Source organism: Arachis ipaensis, chromosome B09 (genome assembly GCF_000816755.2).
Source record: "Arachis ipaensis cultivar K30076 chromosome B09, Araip1.1, whole genome shotgun sequence".
NCBI classification, from domain to species: Eukaryota; Viridiplantae; Streptophyta; class Magnoliopsida; order Fabales; family Fabaceae; genus Arachis; species Arachis ipaensis.
The window spans coordinates 22,090,576-22,096,340 of NC_029793.2; the positions used below are offsets into that span (position 1 = coordinate 22,090,576).

General features: G+C 32.9%; 1 long non-coding RNA gene across 1 annotated transcript; it reads right to left on the minus strand.

Moving 5' to 3' along the window:
• On the minus strand, positions 3,145 to 4,968 carry LOC110267108. The gene is made up of 4 exons (XR_002354443.1): positions 4,270 to 4,968; positions 4,077 to 4,129; positions 3,665 to 3,733; positions 3,145 to 3,561 (listed from the first exon to the last, which is right to left on the minus strand). It is a non-coding gene; the product is annotated as an uncharacterized LOC110267108 (long non-coding RNA).

The following is a 5,765-nucleotide window of genomic DNA, read 5'->3' on the forward strand; positions in this document are numbered from 1 at the left end:
CTGCAAGGAGGAAGGCCGAGGACGCTTCCGTAGAGAAATTCCACGACGTGCAGGAGTTCTGCGTGATGTAGATGGCGCAATTTCATGTTTTTCTCGCTTCCCCATCCTAATGCCAATTGATTTACCTCCATCACCATGCAAATTGGGTCTTGGAACCCTTCTCGAACCGAACTTGTGCTGCTTTCCATCTTGGTCCTTCAAACCTGATGACTGGCCCATTATGAATTTTCCCTTACGGAGCACTTGTTGCCAACCCTCTCCATCATCCATGCATGCCTCATTAACATGACCATCAGGCACGTGAGGAGCTAATGATTTCGTAACCACATCCTTCCCTTTAACAACTCCTAATTTCTCACCCAAATTACGAGGATTCTCACCCAAATCACGAGCTTCTGATTCAGCCTCTTGTTGAATCTCATGATTGTTGTGTGGCACTAGTGTCGGGGCTTCATTATTTTTTTCATCACCAAAGGAATTCCCGTTTCCTTCCAAGGACTCCTTCTCCATGCACAACAATTTATCATGCCCATATCGTGCACAAGTAGCACAAATCAACGGTAAACTCTCGTACTCCACTTCATAAGTCACACCCTCCACTATAATATGCTTGATTACAGGCAACTCAAGATTAATTTGAACACAAGCTCGGGCATATTTTCCTCTTTCTGCAAGCTTAGTAGCCAAATCTACTTTCATCGGAATCCCTATTGCAGAAGCAATTCGCAGCATTGCTTGTTCCTGGTAGCACCAAATTGGAAGTCGCGAGACTCGAATCCATACCAGCGTTGATCCAAAGGATTTTTCGCATGGCCTAAAATCCACATCCCATGGCTTTACTGCAACATAGTGACCGTCTATCAACCACGGGCCACCAAGAATGACTTTCTCACGATAAAGAAATACGACACCTTAAGTGTAATAAATACTAAACTTAAGATAGTTATTTTTTTTCCCCTAAGGTAATCATTTATTCATTTCATGAAGTAAAATGAATACAGTGATATGATCTAGTCCTTAGTTGAACAACAAAATATAAGAGAGGAGTTTTTCATAATGTCCGATCCTTGTAAGTTGTATCAACTAATCAACTAAAATAATCTAATGAGAAGGAAAGGGAAAGTAATTTAAAATTGCATGGTTGGACTAAAAGAAAGCTAACGAAAAGAAAGGAAAAGTAGAAAACTAATGGAAAAGCAAGAAATTATTAGGGTTTACGTGTCTGATATATATTCAGTGTGGAGTTCATTAGCTTGAGCATATTTTTGCGGAGGAGAAATATCCCTTCCTTTGAAGACTTTGGCGTTTCTTCTCACCAAATTGTCTAGACGAGCATCGCCAGCCATCCCCAGGTCCTTCTTTCTTTGCGGTCGTTGTCTTGTAAGCTCGCTCAGTTTCAACCACCACGCCATGATTTTTTATTGTTGTTGACTATTGATGTCGCATAGAGGGAGCTGAGTACTAAACAATGAAGAGTTGTTCCTCTCTCTTTTCCGCACTTAGAGCACACATCTTCAACAAATTATTAATTTCTAAAGTTTTTGAAAATTTACTTTATTTATATAACTTAATAATATGTTATTTTTTATTTCTATTGTAATCAATACTTAATATTTATTTTTATAATTTGAATTTTATATTTAAAAATACAATAAAAATTAATAATAATAAAAAATTATATGTAATAATAATATTCATTAGGTGACTGTAATTGTAATTGATTTGTAATTCCTTTATTTCATTTCATTATCATTCAAGAGTAGAAAAAACCTAAAGGCCTTGTTTCATTTTATTATCATTGCTAGAAGAAATATAAAGGCGCATAGGCTTAAAGTGAGGCAAAATTCACTTTAGTGCAATTTAAGCACAATCAGAAACGTCGACCTTAAGTACCTAAAAATCACGACTTTAGTTCAATTGGAAGCACAATTAGGATATACCATAAAAATTTATAACAAGTTGTAGTTATCACTTTAAATAGTATGTGAATTGAATTCTACTTTAACACGGTGTTTATATCAAAAGGAGTTGAAAAATTTGAACAATAGACGAACTCATCTAATAAAATTGTTGTCAGTCAACCAATTTCAAAAATATAAAAAATCACACTAACTCTGACGAGTTATGGTAATAAATTGATTTAATTTTTTTGTGTTTTTATGTGTAGTTATAATTGTTAAATTTGAAAAACTAAAATATGATTAAAATGATGACAAAATATTATTAAGAATATTATCAAATTATTTGCGTGATATATTTTGTTTAGTGTGCAGAAAGTTAGTTAACTAAAACTAGCTAAGAAAAAAGCACTCAACTCACACACACTATGGCCCAAATACACACCATCAAAGTCCAATGTTCATTTGCTTCTACCACAAATGTTTCTCATCTGAAATAAAAGCGGGCACTTAGAAAATTAAAAGAATGAAAAACACACTGACCCAAATAAAGATCCAATCCCTATTCGGTGATCCACCAAAATTCACTCTCCTTAAGCTTGAACTCCAATTCATTTGAATTCATTTTCACATCCACCAAACCATTAAATTCTCTCTTCTCTCTCCACTATAAAGTTTTTGTTTATTTGTGACAGTTTTTTTTTTATTTGTGGAGGTTTATAACCTCCATCAAATAATTTGTGGGAGTTTTTAAAACCCCTAAAATTTGAGGTGCCACGAGATTTTTTGTGGGGGTTTTGTATGTGTTTAGTAGAGGTTTTATATTAGATTTTTGTGGCAATTTTAAATTACTTTTGTGGCAGTTTAAAACTCCCACAAATTGATTTTTTAATTTAACAAAAATTAATTATTTTGTGAGATTTTCAAACCTCCACATATTCTGTAATTATTTATTTATTTTTAATTTCAAGTCATTTATTAATCTCATCTCATTTACATACTCTCAAATTAAAAATTTATTTTTTAATATCAAAATTTAAAAACTAAATCTTGACAATTCAAAACACAGTCAAAGAATTCTTGACAATTTAGAGAGACACCCCATCCAGATCGGTAATACAGCCCAAAAACAAAAAGTATTTGATTCAAACATTCATGATGGTAGAATCTACAACTTAATATATATATAACTTGAAAATTAAACATGAAGAATGCTCCGGATGTATCAATTATCAAATGAGATATTTCAAAGAGAATCAATAACCTCTCATTTATCAAGCAGCAAGAAATACAATGTTCTAAGTATAAGGTGTAAAATGGAAAATCAAGTACTTTACAAGTCTTCCTTACAAGTTAGGTTAAAGGCTTCAATTGTGTATTCAGGAACGTGGCTGGGAAGGGTGGAAAACAACCATCAATTTTCATGAGTGATTAACTGCTTCTTTATATTAATCTGTCTTTTGTGTCCAATGATGCAGGTTGCAAAATATTCACAATTGTAGTATAATTGAAACTGCTTTAGTATTCAGGAGAAGATAGAGTGATATAATATCTCTAAAACTTGCAAAGATCCAATGATTCTCCATGATTGTGGAGAAGGCGAACAGCAGCATCAAACATGGGCTCCTTACCATCTTGTGGATCCAAATACATTTCAAGCAAACTGAGGCCATCATCACATTTAAGAATGCAAAATTCCATTATAATGTGCAAAAGAACTTCTAAATAGATAAATAAAGTATTGAAAGGGTTCAAGGGAGACATACTGCATGTAAGCATCAGGTCTGCCAATTTCAGTACAATACTCCTCAGCAGCCTCGCTATCTTCCAACTTCCTGTGAGCCAATAGACATAATAATATTTTAAAATATAAATAAATAAAAATAAAAATAAAAATATTTTTCCAATCTAACACCTTGTAATTGTTTGCATTTAAATGTTCTATTGCATGTCACACAAATTAACCAGAGAATTACAGAGAAATTGGAGAGCTTTGCTTCTATCATTTTAATGAATTTTTATTTACTTATTTATTTATTGAGGATACCTGGTCCTCAAATATCTATGTAATATCCTTCTCTTCTTGTTAATGATATTTCTTCTTTTGTCAGATACTAATAATATTCAGAGGAGTCACGTGAAAGAAATTAAAATTTTGAAGCTAGCTGGGTTACTCACAAAGCCAAAATTTGGAGGACCAAAGTCTACCCCAGTATTCTATACAGAATAGCCTGCCAGTGTCATATAAGCTCAATAAATAAAATCAGTGTATGATAATGATCACAGACAAAGAACTACGTATAAAATACATACTAACCAAAGTCAGATAAACAGAGTTTAAGATAACACAATTAGAAGACTTAAAATTTACCTTTTCTAACCATAACTCTGACCCTTCAATCAAGTCAAGAATTTCTTCTGGATCATACAAGTTAGAGGATTGCAAAAATACTTGCAATCTTTTTCTTACACTAGTCTGAAAGATTGATATCCCAGAGGTATTCTCAGTATTACCACTATCAAGATTTTCAGACTCAAATGCTTCAATAGTTGATTTAGAAAGTGATAGGGCATACAACGTGTGCAACTGAGTGTCATTACAGTCTTGCTCTTTGATCAACCACTGGAGAAACCTACAATGAAAAGAAATTAGGTCAACTGGAGGTACATAGAGCATGTTTGGGAATCATTGGGAAAAGAGTAAAGATCTTAAATATAATAATGTTTTGGTAGAAATGAAATATATTATAATCGAAACTGATAACCTTAAGCTAAAAACAATTTATAAGCGAAACCAATATTTTGAAATTTATGAGTATATTAAACTGCATATATACATTAGATTTTTAGCAAAAAACTTTTATCGTTGCATTTATTGTAAAATAGTTTATTCCACATAACCACACATTTTATTAATCTGAATAAATTCATTCATATAGCAAATACAATGGTAAGCACAAAGAGTCATAGGGTCTAATCATGGATGACGATGCTGCACCATCGCAGCACCAATGCCGTATTTAAAAGTATGGAAAAAGATGTAAAGAAAGGAAAGACATAAAAGGAAAGACTATAGCATGCTCTCCTTAATAAAGGGAAGAATACAATTGAAAGCAGGAAAAATCAGAATCAGCTGTTAGCATCTTTCCAAACTTTAAAATATTAGAATATAGAAGTTTGACGAGCAATACCTTTCTAGAAGGAGATTCTTTGAGATATCTATACAAAAGAGGAAGTTCTCGTTGGAATTGGCTTTCAAATGTTGCAGGTGCACTACACAAGATATATCAATGACCATAGTCATCAACTGGACATGACCTTCTATATTCATATATCTTGACATAGTAATTTTTGAAGGACAAATATAATGCATTTCTGTTTTTTCTTTTGCTGTCAGGCAGGGCCACTGGTATAATAACCAAAGTCAGATAAACAGAGTTTAAGATAACAGTATAACACAATTAGAAGACTTAAAATTTACTTTTTCTAACCATAACTCTGACCCTTCAATCAAGTCAAGAACTTCTTCTGGATCATACAAGTCAGAGGATTGCAAAAATACCTACAATCTTTTTCTTACACTAGTCTAAAAGATTGATATCCCAAAGGTACTCTCAATATTACCACTATCAATATTACCACTGGAGAAACCTACAATGAAAAGAAATCAGGTCAACTGCATATATAGACACAGCATGTATACCAACCAAAAGCAAGGAACTTGAAAACAGGCATTGCATTACAATTTTAGGAAGTTTAACAATACATAAAGAGGATTATGAGCCAATTTTTGGATGTCAATGTGACCTGTGGCAGAAGTCCACTCATGTATATCTGAATCAAAATAATAAGTAAATTTAAGGCAAA